Raw genomic sequence first — 22,459 nt, forward strand, 5'->3', positions numbered from 1 at the left:
TTTTGCTTAACATTCATAAAGGCACGCTAAATGTCTCCACCCAAGAAAACGGGTTCAAAATCCTGAGTCGTTGGTACCGTACTCCTACTCTACTTCACACCTGGGACCCACATATTCCAGATACCTGTTGGAGATGTAATAACCATCGGGGCACACTCCTACATCTGTGGTGGGCATGCCCAGCTATACAACCCTTTTGGAAACAAATCCACGAGATAATCCGCAAGATAACGGACGTGATTGTCCCCTTTACTCCGGCCCAATATCTTCTACACCATAATACCTCCCTGAAGTCCTCTTATCGAAAATCTCTGACACTCCATCTGATTAGCGCAGCCAAACAGTGCATCCCGATCTACTGGAAATCCCCCACTATACCCTCCATTAAAGAATGGTTACACAGAGTTGACAAAATTGCTAACATGGAAAAACTGATCCACATCACTAAAGATACGCCGACTAAATTTGGTTCGAAGTGGACCCCGTGGCAGATTTTCATAACCTCTGACACGTTTCAGGATTTAACTAGATAACATCCTTATTTGCAGGATATACTGACCACTAATGTGAGACGAGTGATGGATCATCATCTCTTTATACCCCTTTCCTACCTTCTATCCCAATCTCTTTATCTTTTTATGGCTTCTCCCCCTCTCATAACCACCACACAGCCTTATTTCACATGGCCTATACCCGCCTCAGTAATTTGAGATGTTGACAGCACCATTCAGGTTTTTAATACTTAAGACTTGGTCTTCGTTAGATTCATTTGCGGGTAGTAAACTTAATCTTGCAGGTTATTTACCTTATATCAGATGACTCCCATTTTCCAAGTGTTCAGTTTTATGTTTTATGTCCTATGTTACATCTGATGATTTTGTTATTTGAGACATAATATGCTGTTTATCCACCTTCCTTTTCCCCTTTTTGAAGCATTCATGTATTGAAGGTGTAATTCTCTGTATCTTGTTATACTGAAATAAAATTTTTTTGGAAAAAAAAAAAAAGAACAATTCACATCAGCTTCCCTTCCACTTGGGAATTGCAAGCTTGTGTTTCTACTACAGTCCTGCAGACACACTAGGTCCAGTTTGGGTCAAAATGCTATTAGACTGGGAAGCTGATTCATTCTGGGATTGGTAAATTCTATGCGCCACTTATAGGAAGATAATGTTGCTTCACAATCTCATGTGTCTTCCACAAGCCAGTAGAAGGAAATCTAGGGTCAGATGCTAAAGGCCATGGGTTAAAGTGAAGTTATTTCTGGACTAGGGTCTACCAACTCGTAGGTTGGTTGGTTGATGCAGCGAAGTGTATTAATGTAGTAATATGGAAAGCGAACAGCAAACTCTGCAGACACAGCCACACCAGACCGTAACAGTTACAATGAAGCACACAGACAGTAGGATGCACACTGGAGACACCTGACAGCATCTGGCAGGGAAGGCAGCTGGAAGGCAGACCGGGAACAAGGCCAGACCAAGGAAGACTGCTAATGGAACACATCTACAGTCCCTGCTCTGTCCCTCATTTACCAGAACCTGACCCTATGCCACTCCAATTGTCCCTAGCAAACAGGGGATCTGTCCCCGTCCTACCAACTATGCATTAACCCAAAGGGGACAGTGCTTTCTATAAGCACTGCCCACCTCAAAGATGGCTTGAAAGGTCAACTAGGGCAACAGCTATCCAATAATATTTTTTGTTTCCCCTGTGTGATGGTCAGAGTTCTAGACCACCATGCTCTTGCTAGACTCTATTTAGAAATAGTGAAGATAAAAGTCAACAGCTTAAAGTGGTTGGGAGTACATTCATAGGTTTTAAATTCCAATAAGAGTTCAAAGGGATTTTTAGGTATACTAGCTCCCAGGACAGTATAGGTTAGTTTGTAGGAAGGTTCAGTGCAGCCACCCTGCAAGGGTGGCACTATGCAGGCACCCTGCAAGGGTGGCACTATGCAGCTGCTTCCCTGAAGAGACCTATGGAGACCTTGGGGGAACTTGGACCTCCACCCTCTCTGCACAGTGGCTGCTGGATAGCACCACCCTTTGCAGGGAGGCTGCACTGCACAGGCGCAGGCCTAGCATGCAGTGACAGGAGCCATTCCTTACCACACTTCCTTTGAGTGAAACGCACGCCGGATTCTGTTGTTGGTAAATGGGATAGGAGCATTCAAGTAGCTTTCAAATAGCTATGAGTAAGCACTGATTACGGTGCGAAACGCGTCAACATTTTCCTGTACCCTGTTATTCTTTTGCTGTGGATTTTTTGATCTTGTTTTGATGTGACCCATGTTGTTTTAATTAAAGATGGGATTTCAAGTCTTTTTCCAGTGTGCGGCTATCCAGAGTTTTGTCCTGCTGGTTTGCTCATAGGAGCTTTCAACCGGGGGAAGCTGCGGATGTCCTATGCTCGTATGTTTATGTAAACATCTGAGTGGATACAATTGCAATTACAATTTTAATGTGTTACTTTTCTTAAACAATATCATACTATATATGTGCCTCTTGTGGTCCATTTTGGAGCCATTTTACAGTGCTGAAATTGGGGAAGAGGAGTTTGGAGATCTAGTGCAGGAATTGCCTATTATCTTCAAGAAGGGGAATTATATATACCGTATATGCTTGATGGTCACACGGTGCTTGAATAGTTCTGGTGAGCGCATATTGTTTTTTTTTGCACTATTGGTGAAGCACCTTTATGAAGATTGGAGCACTTACCTCAATATATTCACTGTTTAGGAACATGGTGACTAGACAGTGGACACTTATTTTTGAAGACTTTGGAGATTTAATTTTAAACATTTTTATGGACTTATTTACTATAAAGCCGCGTACACACGGGCGGACTGTCTGGCCTACTTAGTCCGCGAAACACATTTCAGCGGACAGTCCGCTCGTGTGTGGGCTTCAGCGGACTTTTTCAGCGTGCAGTCTGACGGACTAAATATTTCGGAATGTTGGAAATACTGTCCGCTGGACTCGCATTTCGGCGGACAATCCGCCCGTGTGTGTGCCAGTCCGCCGTACTTTTGAAATGAGCGGACTTTTCCCGCCCAGAGAAAAGTCCGCTCATTTCGAGCGGGTATCCAGGTAGGCGGGGCCCGTGACGGAGACGTCGCTGACCCCGCCGCCTGGTATGGACTTAAAGGGGAACCCCAACGCCGAAAAAAAACGGCGTGGGGGTCCCCCCCAAGTCCACAACAGACCCTTGTCCGAGCATGCTACCCGGCCGGCCAGGAAAGGGGGGCGAGCGAGCGCCCCCCCTCCTGAGCCGTACCACGACGCGTGCCCTCAACATGGGGGGGGTGCCTTGGGGAAGGGGGGCCGCGCGGCCCCCCCACCCCAAAGCACCTTGTCCCCATGTTGATGAGGACAAGGGCCTCTTCCCGACAACCCTGGCCGTTGGTTGTCGGGGTCTGCGGGCGGGGGGCTTATCGGAATCCGGGAGCCCCCTTTAATAAGGGGGCCCCCGGATACCGGCCCCCCACCCTATGTGAATGAGTATGGGGTACAATGTACCCCTACCCATTCACCTGTAAAATAAAAGTACCAAAAAAAACACAACACAGGGTTAAAATATTTTATTGCACAGCTCCGGGGGTCTTCCGTCTTCGGGGGTCTTCTCGCCGGACTCCTCCACTATCTTCTTGTAGCTCTTTTGCTAGCGGAGGAGTCCGGCTTTCTTCCTCGCCGCCGGCCTCTTCTCCCGACTTCGGGGGTCTTGTCCCCCTCTTCGGTTCTTCTGCCGGGCCACCGCGCCTTCTTATAGCTCTTTTACAGGTGGTGGCCCGGTCTTCTGTCGCCGCCGTTGCCGTCGCCGCCGCCTTCCATTCTTCTTCTTCTTCTTCTTCTTCTTCTTCTCCAGGAGATGTTGCCTCGACGCTCTCTCCGGCCGGAATGCCAGGGACGTGCTCCGCTGCCACTTATATAGGGACAATGGGGCGGTGTCACATGGCTTTATGTCACATGGGTTGGTCACATGGTGACCCCGTCCCCTTACGATGTCATAGTCCCCATGTGACATCAACCCATGTGACCAACCCATGTGACATAAAGCCATGTGACACCGCCCCATTGTCCCTATATAAGTGGCAGCGGAGCGCGTCCCTGGCATTCCGGCCGGAGAGAGCATCGAGGCAACATCTCCTGGAGAAGAAGAAGAAGAAGAAGAAGAAGAAGAAGAACGGAAGGCGGCGGCGACGGCGGCGACAGAAGACCGGGCCACCGCCTGTAAAAGAGCTATAAGAAGGCGCGGTGGCCCGGCAGAAGAACCGAAGAGGGGGACAAGACCCCCGAAGTCGGGAGAAGAGGCCGGCGGCGAGGAAGAAAGCCGGACTCCTCCGCTAGTAAAAGAGCTACAAGAAGATAGCGGAGGAGTCCGGCGAGAAGACCCCCGAAGACGGAAGACCCCCGGAGCTGTGGAATAAAATATTTTAACCCTGTGTTGTGTTTTTTTTGGTACTTTTATTTTACAGGTGAATGGGTAGGGGTACACTGTACCCCATACTCATTCACATAGGGTGGGGGGCCGGTATCCGGGGGCCCCCTTATTAAAGGGGGCTCCCGGATTCCGATAAGCCCCCCGCCCGCAGACCCCGACAACCAACGGCCAGGGTTGTCGGGAAGAGGCCCTTGTCCTCATCAACATGGGGACAAGGTGCTTTGGGGTGGGGGGCCGCGCGGCCCCCCCTTCCCCAAGGCACCCCCCCATGTTGAGGGCACGCGGCCTGATACGGCTCAGGAGGGGGGGGGGCGCTCGCTCGCCCCCCTTTCCTGGCCGGCCGGGTAGCGTGCTCGGACAAGGGTCTGTTGTGGACTTGGGGGGGACCCCCACGCCGATTTTTTTCGGCATTGGGGTTCCCCTTTAAGTCCATACCAGGCGGCGGGGTCAGCAACGTCTCCTTCGCGGGCCCCGCCTACCTGGAGACGCGCTCGAAATGAGCGGACTTTCCTCCGCGTGTGTGGGCGAGTCCGTTCATTTCAAAAGTAGGGCGGATAGTATGGCGGACTTAGTACGCCGTATTAGTCCGCTCAAAATGTGCCGTATGTGGGCAAGTCCGTTCATTCGAAAGTATGACGGACTGTCCGTCGGATTGTCTGAAGGACTAAGTTGGCCAGACAGTCCGCCCGTGTGTACGCGGCTTAAGAATTTACACATGATATTTTGTACTAATTGATGTACACCTTATTGTTATTTTTGCTATATTGTAATTTATTTATAGGTAGCACCCTTTTTTTCACTTTTGATATAATAGTAGTGTGTGTCACTGTCAAAAGCATGGCAATCTAGGTCTTTAGATCTTTTGGGGTTTTTGTGATCGTATTGTTGGTGCCCCTATTTGTTTCTGAGTAGTTCATAATGCTTTTCTCACTACAGGAAAATTTGTCTCCATTCATTATGTTTTCTAATTACAACTCCCCTATTTTTACAAATTCCTTGTACCCAGAGACTGCAAGCACCAAGATTTTACATTCTAGGTACACACACGCTTACCCTCTGAAATACATAGTCCACTATAACAGTATGACTGAACAGGCTCCACACAAAAGTCTACTTTTAAATAGATAAAAAATATTTTTAAATTGAGTTCAATTGTTCATCTTTTTCCAGCTAAAAGCTCATACTAAGAATTAATACGACAATTCTGAGTGCCTTGTATAAGCTCTTGCTATAAACCAGCGGATCATTTTGATGAATGTACCTGTGTTCCTGTAGGATTACGCATAAATCCTTCTTTGCAAACTGCGTCTATGGTTTATAATATCCCAACCCTTCCTCCTGCTAGAAAATAACATGACAGTGATGAATTTTCTGGATAATGAGGTCAAAGCCTCACAGGAATAAAATAATAACAATGACGGGTTATGGGAGACAAGAACACAGCAATCTCTGGGCAGTGTTTAATTTAGAATGATGGCACTGCAACTAGCACACATGGAACAGCTATTCAAATTCTCATCCTCTATATACATCCTAGGATCGATCGATCTATCTATCTATCTATCTATCTATCTATCTATCTATCTATCTATCTATCTATCTATCTATCTATCTATCGATCTATCTATCTTAGCTTATCTATTGTATCTATCTTATCTTAGCTTAGCTGTCTTATCTTGTCTATCTTATCTTAGCTTAGCTATCTATCTTATCTATCTATCTTATCTTAGCTATCTATCTTATCTATCTCAGTTCTGGAGGGCTCTATACAGCAAGTCCAAAGCATAAAGTTACAGTGCCTACAAACTAAGCTATATATACTGGAACTTTTATTCATTTTTTTATTTTAATACTGCTAATGCCACTGACATCACCTGTAACACTAATACAGGGATCAGTACTAATAACATACACTGTCACTGTACTAATGACACTGGCTGGGAAGAGGATAATACCTAGGGTGATCAAGGGGTTAAATGTTTGCCTAACAATGTGTAATGTGTGCAATGAGCACAGATTTTTACTACAGATCTTATTGTTTCTTATCCCTGCTTTGCAGAGATCAGAAACAGAGAGATTGTTCCCTCTGTACATACCCATGTGTTGATTGTCTACACAGGGCTCTGGGCTGTGATTGGACACAGCCGATCAGCAGGTGGTTCATGGTTGGGACTTGAAGACAGACTCCTGCTGTGTACAATCACAACAGGTGTCAGCAGCGAGGTGCACATGTGTGCCCTAAACCCAGAAGCAGGCAGCAGCGTACGGGTATGCCTCTTTTCCTGTGCAGGGCGGGTATCCGCAGTACATTGCAGGTGGGCAGTCTGCAAGTTTTTAAAGAACATCACTTTTACTGGCGTTTGGCGTTTTTATTTCAGCCTGTAAAAGAACATCTTTGTGAGCCTTTATGACCATGCACACACAAGGGTTAACAGGCATATTAGAAGAGGAGCATTTACAGGTGAAAAAAACCCATCAAATTCATGTTCTGCTGAAGAGCAAATAAAAAAACTGAACTTGACTAAACATGTGTAAATGCATCTAAATTTTCCTAGACATTAGACTCATTTAGGCGCCTTTGATGGTTAATGCATTCTAATGGGTATAATAAATCAGTATTCTGACCAATGGAATTTAATAATTTGATGCAACAAAACACACCTCATGCTGTGTGCAATATGCGGTTTTAAGGGTATTAGGGACTGGCCTTTCTATCCAGAGATTTAACTGCAACCTTCAAGGGCCCAGTGCAAGAAACCATGAAGGGCTCCCCATGACCCCATCCCGGGGCCCTTTCTCATGTTCTGCGGCAGGCCACATCCTGCTGTCTTGAGGCTCCCACATGGAGGTGGAACAGCAGGGCCCAGTGGCAGGTGCACCCTTTGAGACCCTGGTAGTTCTGCCACCAGTGATGTAAGTAACTCAGTTAAAATAAACTGAGTTACTTAACGCAGTTACTTTAGAGGGCAACGAGTAATCTAACTGATTACTCTTCCCCTCATGGTAACGCCGTCCCCATTACGTGGGCGGAGTTACCGCAATTACATCTACTGCCCGGGACGAGGTAGAAGGGACTAGCGAAGGAAGTGAATGTTGCCGTCTCCATCAGCGAGAGGGATGGTGGTGGGGTGGGTGGGAACAGGGGCACAGGGATAGTGGTGGAGGGGAGATGGGATCAGAAGCAGAGGGATGGTGTAGAAGGTGGTGGTGAAGGGGGGTGGGATCAGTGGCAGCAGTGGTGGTGAAGGTGGTGGGATCAGTGGCAGTGGTGATCGTGAAGGGGGTGAGATCAGTGGCAGTGGTGATGGTGAGGGGTGGGATCAGTGGCATAAGGGGAGGTGGTAAAGGGGGGTGGGATCAATGGCAGCGGTGAGGGGGTGGGATCAGTAGCAGCCGGGTGGTGATGAAGGGGTGTGGGGTCAGTGGAAGTGGTGGTGCCATCTTCCCCCATCACCACCGCTCTTTCTTACTGATCCCACCCCCCTTCACCACCACCACAGATCTCATCCCTATCCCCCAATCACCTGGGTCACAGAGGTGATGGGAGTGAGATCAGTAAGAGGTAGCAGTGGAGGAGGATGGGATCATTTGCACTGACATCTGGCAATTAGTCACTTAGTCAGTTGATTCCCCCTCAGTATTTTCCTGTCTCCAGTGATGCCTCTGTCTCATGGGGTCTCCTTGCAGAGCGGAGAGCCCCTCCCTCTTCACTCTATTGGTCATCAGCTGGTTAGCTGATATCTACCCTTCAGCCTTTCAGTGCTCACTGCTCAGCCTCCCCTCGGCGGTGGAACGAACGAGTGGGAGGACATGCCCTTAACAATGGCACAGCCAGAACGGGCAGGCGGGCTCCTCACTGCAGGAGAATTGGCAGGGGCGCCCCCCCACAGTGTCAGAACTCCAGGGCCCAGTCGCAAGTGCAACTGCTGCGACCCTGTAAGTTCCACCACTGTTTCTGGCGTTTAGAGGAGAAAAGCAAACACCCTAAAACTCTCACAGCACATAGAGCAAGAGAGAGAGAGAGAGAGAGAGACATGAACATCAGTCAGCTCACATTGATATATAAAAGCCTGTGCAAAGCTGAGACTAAAAATTGAATTTGTCTACCAGGTAAGGGGTGTAACTAGGAATGGGGGCTTTATCCCACCCAAAGCTCTACAGTGCCTCCAGTGTCCAGGATCCATTCAGAAACTATTATGATTCTGAGCAAAACAAAAAAAGTTTGTTTTCTTCATATCTGTGATAAACCTTGGGGCCCCAGCATGTGTAAATGAGAAACATAAGTGATGCATACACATGTCCACATTCCTACCACCCAGTGGCAATTGAGGGGGGGGGGGGGTCTCTGGGTGTTATAGTAACCCATGTTATAGCAACAAGGCAGATCTTTATGGTAGATAGTCAGCACCATTTTTCTCACAGAAAGGCAAAGCCGGCCCCAACTATACCCAATTGCAACTGGTGCTGTAATTTGGGTCTGAGAATTCCAACAAGACTCCAGAACATTATTAAGGTTGGCTAATTAGTCCTACATTAGTTTAAAAGTATGAAGTATTTATCTGTACATACAGTATCAGTTTCTAAGGCATGCTAAACTGACTACTCACTGAAGAAAATATAGTCAACTAGATGTTCCTAATAATGAAAATTCCAAAATTCCAAGGGGTGGAGAGCTGGCTAGCGCTCTGCCACCTCTTGCACCATCATGTTTGCCAGTGTGGTTCCTAAAACTGTGATGGGCCAGTAAAGAGATGTGTTGGGAATTAGGAAACAAAGGGAAAGGACCAGCTCTCAATGTCATCAGATGTTAGAATTAGCGTTCAAATTATAAGTAAATGCTTAAACAACGCTTCTTTAGCCTTTCCCCTAAACAAATAGAGCCTACCCTCCTACCCAAATAACGAAAGTATACCTACCTAGATCTGGCTGGCCAGGATCACTCATGCCTGGGGCTTACAGAGTGCTTGTGAAGGTGTTTAAAGCTTAATTCTAGGTATGGCTTTTTGCAAAGTTACATTTCTTCAGCTTGTACCAATGTAAGTATGCATATTTTATAACTGTGGGATCCCCTTGGAAGTGGAAAATCACATTAGTTGTCACCGCTACTCTATTGATCACCATTGTTATCTGGCTCCTATGCTGAGGGGTTACCCTTATTTAAAGTGAAAACAGGGAGTCAGGATAGGTGCAATTCACAGAACACCTTGCATTTTTCTCGAATGCGGTAGAAAGGTGGGGTGGTGATGTCACAATTTCCACCACATCCAATCAGCGAACAATTTGCATTCACTAAGCAAAATGCAGGCAAACGAAATACAGCAATGATCACTGTAGACATGACTGCAAGAGTAATTCTCCACTTTCACAGGTATCACGTACAGTATATACTTACATTGGTCCAAGCTAGACCAATGTAGCTATGCAAAAAAAAAAGCCATACATGGAATTTAGATTTAAGGTTCTACTGGGACTTCTAGATATCTGTATTTTATTAGTTTAGCTAGTTTATATACTGTATATAAAGGAGGGTGTGGAAGCCAGACCGGCTTTTTTATCTTAGTGACCTTTTTTTCTCAGGCTCATTTTAATGCCCCATACACACGGTCGGACTTTCCGACCACAACATTTTTTAGACGGATTTCGGACAAAATTTGTCTGGCATACACACGGTCACACAAAGGGTGACGTTATACACGTACGACGGGACTACGTAGAGACCAGTAGCCAATAGCTTTAGTCTCCACATTTTTTCTGAGCATGCGTGGCACTTTGTGTGTCGGAATTCACTACACACTATCGGAAAAAGTCAGATTAGATTTTTTTTTCTCAAACTTTTTCCGTCAAAAATATCCGACAGAAAAAGTCAGATAGAGCCCACACGCGATCGGATTTTCCGGCAAGATAATACGATCAGACTTTTTCCATTAGAATTTCTGACCGTGTGTATGGGGTATCAGAATTCTCAATTACTTCCCTTAATCCCCTTTATCAAAGCATAGCTTCCTGCCAGTGACACAGTGAATGGGTCTGAATTTCCATGGTCACACAGTGTACCCAATCTAGCATGCCAGGAAAAGCAATGCTGCAATTCCATGCATTTTTAGCATGCAGCCAGCACATGCTTTCCTTTCTCTCTCATAGGGCTTCATTGGGATCTTGGAGACAAATGGGCTCCAGTTAACTCTAATCCTCAACCCCAGTTCTCGTCACCATTCACACAGAACTCTATTTGCCTCTTGTTCTGTTCACTACAATGATCACTGTGCTATCTTTCAACAGGTCCTCATAATAGTGCGACAGGAGCAAAGGAAGTCATGTAAACTGAAATTGAAATACAATTTTTTTTCACTTACATTATTATTTTTTTCAGCAGCAGACATAGTTTGTCTTCTTTTCAAAAGATAAGTTAAAAGCTTCATTGTCACTATTGTCTTGATTGTCTTTATTTCACAATTTCCCACTCAGCATTATATTAACCACCTTTGTAACAAAATGTTTCACCGTCTTCAAATACCAGGCCATTTCTCTGTGTTAAGTAATAGTTTGACTGACAATTACTCATTCATGCAACAGCGTACCCATTTTAATTCTATATAATTTTATGAGACAAATTGAGCTTTCTTTTTGTGGTGTTTAATAACCACTAGGCTTTTATTTAAAAATTTGTACTGTATAAAGGAAAAAGATACAAACTTAAAAAAAAAAAAACGTTTTTCCTACTTTCTGTTAGAAACATATCAAATAAATATTATATATGCGTGTGTATATATATATATATATATATATATATATATATATATATATATATATATATATATATATATTTATATGTAGCGCTGGCTCCTGGCGAGCATGCGCTATATGTTTTTCAAAGTTAAGTCTCCTGAAACCAAAGTTGGGTTTTGGGGCTAATTTTACTAAGTTTATGGTTTTAGTACCAGTCTGGCTGGGTTGCACTGAGTTCTCCTTGACCACAGGTGTCTCTATCACCGCTGGCAAGGTTGAGAACGCAGTCTAGCTGGGTGTATTGAAAGCCACTTTTCGTTCGGAACCAGCCCAGTAGGAGTGTTCTCCTGCTGCGCATTCTGGGAGGTGGTATTTAAGGTGCTGAGATCACATGCTGGGGTTCTGTCATGTTCTGTTTGGGAGATTGTTTTCTGTCTGTCTGGTTCTGGTCCTCCTGACCAGCCCTCATGGCCCTCCCGGCCTGGGGTGCGGAACCATGCATTTCCAAGTCTTGGGGCTGTCTAGCCCGAGGCGACTCAACTGCAGGGACAGGCCTGAATGGATATTGGGTTCTATTGATTCAAAGGTGGTCCAGTGCTGTCTCATCTAGGGGAGAGGCCCAGCAACTGGAGAAGCATCCAGGGAAGGACTCTTCAGGAGAAGGCTGTGTGCAAGGCTGTCTTCTCTGAAGGAGCCTGGAGGCTCAGTTGAAGGACACTTCATGGATCTACACTCATAGGGTATCGTCGGACCGGCTGAGAGATACTGGTACCGTATGATAGCGCTTTAAGTTTGTCTATGTCCCTCAGTTACATTCAAGTCTGTGGCAGAGACTTATCTCAAGTATTCCACACCCAAGTCTGTGGCAGAGACTTTACTTAACACCCCGCTGGCTGCTAGGCCTAGTGAGAGAAGGTCTATCCGGGGGTTGTGAAATCCAGCTGTGGAACGGTTATTCTCTGGTTTCTTCTATAATATAATATATATATATACACACACACTATATTGTCAACAGTATTGGAACGCCTGCCTTTACACACACATGAATTTAAAAATTTTAATGGCATCCCATTCTTAGTCCATAGGGATCAATATTGAGTTGGCCCACCCTTTACAGCTATAACAGCTTCAACTCTTTTGAGAAGGCTGTCCACGTGGTTTAGGAGTGTGTCTATGGGAATGTTTGCCCATTCTTAAAGAAGCACATTTGTGAGGTCAGGCACTGATGTTGGACAAGAAGGCCTGGCTTGCAGTCTCTGCTCTAATTCATCCCAAAGGTGTTCTATTGGGTCAGGACTCTGTGCAGACCAGTCAAGTTCCTCTACTCCAAACTCGCTCATCCATGTCTTTATGGACCTTGCTTTGTGTGCTTGTTTGGGTGGAAGGAACCACACATTCATCAAAGGCTCACCAGTTCCTAAATGTCTTACAGGAAAATTTCATGGGTCAGATGGTAAATGCACCAACTAGAAACAAGACGTTACTAGACCTACTGATTACTAACAATACAGACCTGATCGGGGATGAGGAAATAAGGGGCAATTTAGGAATCAACGATCACATATCAATTAGCTTCAGGATAAATCACACAAATAGGAACCATAAGGGGAATTTCAAAAGAGCCAACTTTCCTGAACTACAATCCTTGCTAGAAGATACTAAATGGGCTAAAATCTTAGGAACAAAGAACACAGAGGAAAAATGGGTATGCTTTAAGAGCATATTAAATAAGGGTATTAGCCAGTGCATCCCAATGGGAAATACATTTAAAAGAGCTAATAAAAGTCCTGGGTTGCTTTACTTTAACGTAAGAATGCATGGAAAAGCAAAGGAGAAGGCCTTCAATAAATACCAGGCTGAGAGATCATCATCAGCATTCCACTTTTACAAAGAATGTAACAATAAATGTAAGCGTGCAATCAGGGCGGCTAAGATAGAACACAAAAGGCATAAAAAGCAAAGGAGAGTACAAAAAATACCAAGAAATTCTTTAAGTACACAAATAGTCAGAAAGGGAGGTCAGATTATATTGGTCCCATAAAGAATGATGAAGGGAATCTGGTTAGAAAATGCATTTATTCTTCTCCTCAGTCTTCACAAGGGGGCTTCATTAACCAAAACTGCAATATGTATCCTCATGACACGTAACAAACAGGAAGCGCCCTCATGGATAACAGAGGACAGAATTAGAAAAAGATTTTAGAAACTCAACATTAATAAGTCACCGTTACCAGATGGCTTGCACCTGAGGGTCTTTAAGGAACTCAGTCAAGTAATTGACAGACCATTGTTCCTAATTTTTACGAGCAGTCTACTGACTGAAATGGTACCAGCTGATTGGAAAAAAGCCAATGAAGCACCAATATTTAGAAAGGGCCCAAGATACATCCCTGAGAATTACAAACCATTTAGCCTAACATCAATTGTATGCAAGCTCGTGGAGGGGATGATAAGGGATTATATAAAAGAGTTTAGTAATGACAACGGTATCATTAGCAGTAATCAGAATGGATTCATGAAGAAACATTCTTGCCAAACCAATCTATTAACCTTTTATGAACCTGCCATCTAGAAAAAGGTAGGCTGTAGACATGGTGTATCTGGATTTTGCAAATGCATTTGACACAGTTTCCGATAAACGTTTACTGTACAAAGTAAGGTCCATTGGCCTGGATCATAGGGTGAGTACATCAATTGAAAACTGGCTACAGAGGCGAGTTCAGAGGGTAGTGATAAATGGGGAGTACTCGGAATGGTCCGGGGTGGAAAGTGGGGTCCCCCAGGGTTATGTCCTGGGACCAATCCTATTTATTTTATTCATAAACAACCTGGAGGATGGGATAAACAGCTCAATCTCTGTATTTGCAGGCGATACTAAGCTAAGTAGGACAATAACTTCTCCGCAGGATGTGGAAACCTTGCAAGAAGATCTGAACAAATTCATGGGGTGGGCCACTACATGGTAAATGAAGATTAATGGAGAAAAAGGTAAAATAATGCATTTGGGTGGCAAAAATTTGAATGCAATCTATTCACTGGGGGGGGGGGGGGAGAACCTCTGGGAGAATCTAGCATGGAAAAGGACCTGGGGGTCCTAGTAGATAACAATTTCAACAAGGGCACGCAATGCCCAGCTCCAGCAAGCAAAGCAAAGAATATTGCCAAGCATTAAAAAGGGGATTAACTCCAGCGATGAAACGATCATCCTCCCACTCTACAAGACTCTGGTCCAGCCGCACCTGGAGTTTGCCATGCAGTTCTGGGCACCAGTCCTCAGGAAGGATGCACTGGAACTGGAGAGAGTCCGGGGCAACAAAACTAATTAGGGGACTGGAGGACATTAGTTATGAGGAAAGGTTACGAGCACTGAACTTATTATCTCTGGAGACGAGACACCTGGGAGGGGATATGATTTCAATGTACAAATATCATACTGGTGACCCCACAATAGGGATAAAAAATTTCCGCGAAAGGGAATTTAATAAGACACGTGGCCATTCCCTAAAATTAGAAGAAATGTGGTTTAACCTTAAACTGCGTAGAGGGTTCTTTACTGTAAGAGCGGTAAGGATATGGAATTCTCTTCCATGGGCAGTGATTTCAGCGGGGAGCATCGATCATTTAAAAAAAACTATTAGATAAGCACCTGAATGACCACAACATACAGGGATATACAATGTAATACTGACATAAAATCACACACATAGGTTGGAGTTGATGGACTTGTGTCTTTTTTTCAACCTTGCCTACTATGTAACTATTTAAATATATACTGGAGGTGGAGGGGGGATTATGGTGTGGGTTGTATTTCAGGAGTATGGCCCGACCCCTTAGTTCCAGTGAAGGAAACTCTTAAGTCTTCAGAATACCAAGACATTTTGGACAATTTCATGCTCTCAACTTTGTGGGAACAGTTTGGGGATGGCCCCTTCTTGTTCCAACATTACTACACACGAGTGTACAAAGCAAGGTCTATAAAGACATGGATGAGTGAGTTTTGGGTCGAGGAACTTGACTGGCCTGCACAAAGTCTTGACCTAAACCCCATAGAACACTTTTGGGATGAATTTGAGCGGAAACTGTGAGCCAGGCATTCTCGTCCACATCAGTGCCTGACCTTACAAATACAATTCTGGAAGAATGGTCAAACATTCCCATAGACACACTCCTAAACCTGGTGGACAGCCTTCTCAGAAGATTTGAAGCTGTTATAGCTGCAAAGGGTGGGCCAAATCAACATTGAACCCTATGGACTAAGGCTGGGATGCCATTAAAATTCATGCGTGTGCAAAGGCAGGTGTCCCAATACTCTGGCGCTGGAGGCTATCAGGAAATATTTAGGGCTATATTGAGCGCTAGGATCAGTGTTATAATTTTCATTGCATTACTGATATTTTTTTTGTATACATATTATATATATATATATATATATATATATATATATATATATATATATATATATATATATATATATATATACAGTGACTACAAGTAGTATTCAACCCCCTGCAGATTTAGCAGGTTTGATAAGATGCAAATAAGTTAGAGCCTTCAAACTTTAAACAAGAGCAGGATTTATTAACAGATGCATAAATCTTACAAACCAAAAAGTTATGTTGCTCAGTTAAATTTTAATAAATTTTAAACATAAAAGTGTGGGTCAATTATTATTCAACCCCTAGGTTTAATATTTTGTGGAATAACCCTTGTTTGCAATTACAGCTAATAATCGTCTTTTATAAGACCTGATCAGGCCGGCACAGGTCTCTGGAGTTATCTTGGCCCACTCCTCCATGCAGATCTTCTCCAAGTTATCTAGGTTCTTTGGGTGTCTCATGTAGACTTTAATCTTGAGCTCCTTCCACAAGTTTTCAATTTGGTTAAGGTCAGGAGACTGACTAGGCCACTGCAACACCTTGATTTTTTCCCTCTTGAACCAGGCCTTGGTTTTCTTGGCTGTGTGCTTTGGGTCGTTGTCTTGTTGGAAGATGAAATGACGACCCATCTTAAGGTCCTTGATGGAGGAGCGGAGGTTCTTGGCCAAAATCTCCAGGTAGGCCGTGCTACCCATCTTCCCATGGATGCGGAGCAGATGGCCAGGCCCTTTGGCTGAGAAGCAGCCCCACAGCATGATGCTGCCACCACCATGCTTGACTGTAGGGATGGTATTCTTTGGGTCGTATGCAGTGCCATCCAGTCTCCAAACGTCACGTGTGTGGTTGGCACCAAAGATCTCGATCTTGGTCTCATCAGACCAGAGAACCTTGAACCAGTCTGTCTCAGAGTCCTCCAAGTGATCATGAGCAAACTGTAGACGAGCCTTGACATGACGCTTTGAAAGTAAATGTACCTTACGGGCTCGTCTGGAACGGAGACCATTGCGGTGGAGTACGTTACTTATGGTATTGACTGAAACCAATGTCCCCACTGCCATGAGATCTTCCCGTTGTCCTTGGGTTAGCCTTGACTCTTCGGACAAGCCTGGCCTCGGCACGGGAGGAAACTTTCAAAGGCTGTCCAGCCCGTGGAAGGCTAACAGTAGTTCCATAAGCCTTCCACTTCCGGATGATGCTCCCAACAGTGGAGACAGGTAGGCCCAACTCCTTGGAAAGGGTTTTGTACCCCTTGCCAGCCTTGTGACCCTCCACGATCTTGTCTCTGATGGCCTTGGAATGCTCCTTTGTCTTTCCCATGTTGACCATTGTATGAGTGCTGTTCACAAGTTTGGGGAGGGTCTTAAATAGTCAGAAAAGGCTGGAAAAACAGATAATTAATCCAAACATGTGAAGCTCATTGTTCTTTGTGCCTGAACTACTTCTTAATACTTTAGGGGAACCAAACAGAATTCTGTTGAATTGAGGGGTTGAATAATAATTGACCCTCTGAATAAACTTTTCACTATTTAAAAAAAAATTAAACAAAGAAATAACATTCTTTTTTGCTGCAGTGCATTTCACACTTCCAGGCTGATCTACAGTCCAAATGTCACAATGCCAAGTTAATTCCGAAAGTGTAAACCTGCTAAATCTGCAGGGGGTTGAATACTACTTGTAGGCACTGTATATATATATATATATTCTCACAAAAGTGATTACACCCCTCACATTTTTGTAAATATTTTATTATATCTTTTCATGTGACAGCACTGAAGAAATTACACTTTGCTACAATGTACAGTAGTGAGTGTACAGCTTGTATAACTGTAAATTTGCTGTCTCCTCCAAAATAACTCAACACACAGCTATTAATATGTAAAGTCAATATTAAAAAGTTCCAAATAAACGTCCTTTAAAAATATTGTAGCAAGGCTTCCTGTCCACATCAAAGTGCCAGAGCAAGATCTCATATAAAGTCAATAGATGAGAGAAATAAAATGGCAGGGGAGAGATATACAAAGGTCTTTGCTGTGATCTGTAGGAAACTTCCACCAAACTTCACCACGTGCGGCAAAACTCCCCTATGGGGATGCACTCACCAGAAAACCAGCAAAATTGTGCCTTTAGATATAAAATAAAGGGAAAAGGGGAAAACACCACCTATCAAATTAACACATAAAAAATGTGAAATAGCACAAACCAGCAGCTGACATACAACAAACAAACCAAGTCCAATAACTAAATATAACCAAAAAATGTAGAATATCATATAAATGTGAGAAAAAGAATAACTCTTAAGCTCAATGGGATTAACAAAACGCTGGTCTGGCCAAAACGCTAGCCCAGGGGATACCAGCTACCCTGTGTGTGACCCACGATCCAACGTGTACGAGCCATTAGGCTTGTGCAATTCGTTTCGTAACGAATCGAAATTCGGCCGAACTTTGCATCTTTCAGACATTCGGATGCATCCGAATGTCCGAATAAAAAAATAACAAATTACAACGAATACTAAAGAAATATAACGAATGAATTCGAATGAATTCGACATGATTCGAAATTATTTCAACCGCATTCGAAATGATTTCAACATGATTCGACATTATTTCAACCGCATTCGAAAATATTTTGTGACCCGACTTTAGGGCCATGTATCTCGGGGTCACTTGGTGCTAGACACTTCAAAATAGGATATGTTGTATTGCTAGTATTATTGTGTTTGCATACCAAATTTGGGGTTTCTAGCTATAAGTGACCCTGAGATATGTGGCCCCAAAATCGGGTCGCAAAATGTTATTAGTTATTAGAGCAGAGAATGACATTTTGCGACCCGATTTTGGGGCCACATATCTCGGGGTCACTTATAGCTAGAAACCCCAAATTTGGTATACAAACACAATAATACCAGCTGTACAACATATCCAAAATTAGAAAACTAAACGAAATCCGAAAATGAATTTAAGGAAGTTAACGAATATAACTAAACGAAATTAATGAATTAACGAATAAAAACGAAACGAAACAAATTTTTTCCTTTTGCACATGTCTACGAGCCATCTGGGATGTGCGGAATCTCTACAAACTTGTATGACACATCTACTGTATAGTATTTTGTGTCCACCTACTTTTTTCTGTGAAAAATTATGACTGATGATTGAAGGTGTTTTATGGTTTGGACCAACGGAATATCCGAATTCTCTTCGTTCACCATTTGCTCCTGTTGGACATTTTAATTATTTTGTTCACATATTTGATCACTATTATTTTCTACAATTTGTTTCACACTGATTATTTTTATTTGTTTCCTATTGGGCAGCATAACATATCTTATGCATGCTGTCATTGAGTAGGTCCTTTCACTGTTAATCCCATTGGGCTTAAGAGTTTTATTATTTTTCTCACATTTATATGATATTCTAGCGCTACATTTTTTGGTTATATTTAGATATAAAAAGCTTCTCCACTGCTTCACTTTGACCATCCACTAGATGTCAGTATCATTTATCGAGGGCTCCAGTATAACATGTGAAGGAAATGGAATAACCACATAGGATAGTCCTGTTTAACACATTTATTAACTTCAAAACCCCCCAAGTACAAGTTAAGCGTACCAAATATATAAAATTAGAAGCATAAGTTAAAGTGCACTGTACCTGTTGATGGTTCTGGCCACCGGAAAGAATCAGAGCGTCCGCTGTGTACAGCAGCGGACAGCTTCCTGGTTGTTTGGCTGGTAGAAGGCAATCCTGAGGCACACACGTCAATTCTGGTAGGTCACGTCACTGACGCGTTTTGTCATATCCTGACTTTGTCTGAGGGCGTGACCTACCAAACCAGAAGCCAGTATTTATATGTGACCGGCAGCATCACAGCCAATCGGACTCACCCCGCTCATGACGTACAACGAAAGGAACAAATTCCAAGCGCTGCTGTATGTAATAAACCTATTACAACCCTCCATATTAAGCACGTCATGAGTTTACATACTGGTATGTGAAAAAAAGGTATTAATCATCACAAGGTAAAACACAGCCATTAATGTCTAAATCTCTGGCAACAAAAGTGAGTACACCCCTAATTGAAAATGTCCAAATTGTGCCCAATTAGTCATTTTTGCTCCCCAGTGTCATGTGACTCGTTAGTGTTACAAGGTCTCAGGTGTGAAGGGGGGGTAAGTGTGTTAAATGTGGTGTTTTTGCTCTCGCTCTCTCATACCGGTCACTGCAAGTTCAACATGGCACCTCATGGCAAAGAACTCTATGAGGATCTGAAAAAGAATTGTTGCTCTCCATAAAGATGACCTAGGCTATAAGAAGATTGCCAAAACCATGAAACTGAGCTGAAGGACGGTGACCAAGACCATACAGGACAGGCTCCACTCAGAAGAAGTCTTGCCATAGTGGGCCAAAGAAGTTGAGGGCACGTGCTCAGCGTTATATCCAGAGGTTGTCTTTGGGAAATAGACATATGAGTGCTGCCAGCATTGCTGAAGAGGTTGAAGGAGTGGGGGTTCAGCCCCTTTTTTACATGCCCCTTTTTTATATGTTTTTATTTTTTCAATTTCTTTGTGCTTCCTAAACCTGGAGAAATAATATGTCTTGTTTTTTAATTAAGTTTTTCTCCTCAGTGTACTGCTCTATTGCTTCCTCTTGGAGGACTGGTTTCCCACCTCCCAGGACTCAGATCGAGGCGTTGTTACGTTCCCTCACTATATAGAGCGATGACTCAGTGAGTCGCCTGTTCCCCCGAGATGACGTCGGTATATGATGAAATGCGCGTGGGGAGGTTGACGTGTTGACCTCATCGTGCCTATCTGGTGGACAGGTGTTCTCAAGCCGGCCGGCTGTGTTTTCTATGATCGTTATTTCCACTTTCTTGTAAGTGCAATGTCATTAGTTTTATTAAACCGTTTTTACATTTTTACACTATGGAGAGTCTTCTTGCTTTTTTGGGTAACGTCTGATCCACCCCACCTTCCTGGTGGTTGATGCTTGAGTCTCCCTGGTCGTTCTTGGTGTCCTATTTCATTTGCCCTCCCTGTGGATTTCCAGCATTTCCCCGGACAGAGGCTTTGGTTGGATAAGCCACAGGCTTACTAAAGCTTGCCTTTTAATGAGCTTGCATTCTATGTGGTGGAGGAGCACTGTTTTTGCAAGGTGTATTTCACAAGAACCTATATTGATGTTATTCATGGACTGTTGACCTGGTGTAGTTCACTCACCTTACTGTTGGGACTTTTTGGATTTTTTTATTTATTTATTTTTAGCACTGTCACATTGAGTCCTGTTATCTTGTTTGATTCTTAACATATATAAGGCTGAAAAACAGAGAGAGAAAAAAAGGACAAAAAAGTGTTATGCATGTGAGATAACAATACATCACATTACATTTAGATGATATATGGCATATCAATTAAAACAGAAGATACATTGTACAGAGATTCATATTCATCCAATTAATAGAAAATCATGCGATTAGAAAATAATATAGCCAATTCAAAATTGGATGAAAGGAGATCAAATAAGAATAAAAATGAAAAAAAAGAAAGAGAAAATTATAAATCTCTATCTCATTTCTTCATCTACCTCAGTCCTCTTAAGGCCCTTGTGTCTATTATATGGTACATTTGATACATATATACGCTTACTATCAGATTATTACAAAAAAAAAAATTCTGTGCCAGATAGGCGTTTCCCTAATTGTGTGGGCGATCCTTGCGAGCTGCTTGACGATGGAGACACTACATGCCTTAGCCTTTCCACATATATTAAATTGTGGATGTTCCAACGCAAGGATCCTTTTACTACTATAGAGGCTGGGCAAACATCCGTTTAGCCCCATCCCTGTGGTCTTTATTAGTATCATTGTGCAACACAGCAGTTCTTAAGACCTGAGGTCCCGCCTATCTGTGATGAGGGTTCTGTACTATAATTAAAAGGACATTAAGACTGTGAATACTATTTATGTATAATTACTTGATATGCTCTGCTACGTTGTACTAATCACTGTATTTATGTTTTCATATATTTTTATATATTTTCTTATATGCTTAACCACTTCGCATCCAGGCCAATTCTGACATTTCTCTCCTACATGTAAAATTCCTAATTTTTTTGCTAGAAAATTACATAGAACCCCCAAACATTATATATGTTTTTTTAGCAAAGACCCTAGAGAATACAATGGCGCTCGTTGCAACTTTTTATCTCGCACGGTATTTGCGTAGCAATTTTTCAAACATGTTATTTTCAGAAAAAAAACAGTTCCATGCTTAAAAAACAAAACAAAAAAAAAACAGTAAAGTTAGCCCAATTTTTTTGCATAATGTGAAAGAGGAGGATACGCCAAGTAAATAGATACCCAACATGTCACGCTTCAAAATTGCACTCGCTCGTGGAATGGCACCAAACTTTGGTATTTAAAAATCCCCGTAGGTGACGCTTTAAATTTTACTGGTTACATATTTTGGGTTACAGAGGAGGTCTAGAGCTAGAATTATTGCTCTTGCTCTAACGTTCGTGGCGATACCTCACATGTGTGGTTTGAACACCGTTTTCATATGTGGGCGGGACTTACGTATGCGTTCGCTTCTGTGTGCGAGCTCACGGGGACAGGGGCGCTTTAAATTTTTTGTTTTTTTTTATTGTTAATTTTATTTTTATTTTTTTAGTTTTACACTTAAAAAAAAAAAAAAATGATGATGACTTTTATTCCTATTACAAGGAATGTAAACATCCCTTGTAATAGGAATATGGCACAATCTGACATATTTACAGTGAGATATGGGGTCAATAAGACCCCATATCTCACCTCTAGGCTGGGAAGAATAAAAAAAACGATCGATCATAGAGACTCCGGGGACAATCTAGTCCGCCGGAAATCTCTATGGTTACTTGCTGGGGCCGGCGGATCCT

This window comes from Lithobates pipiens, unplaced genomic scaffold (genome assembly GCF_037356315.1).
Source record: "Lithobates pipiens isolate NorthernLeopardFrog02 unplaced genomic scaffold, aLitPip1_a1.2 Scaffold_8, whole genome shotgun sequence".
NCBI classification, from domain to species: domain Eukaryota; kingdom Metazoa; phylum Chordata; class Amphibia; order Anura; family Ranidae; genus Lithobates; species Lithobates pipiens.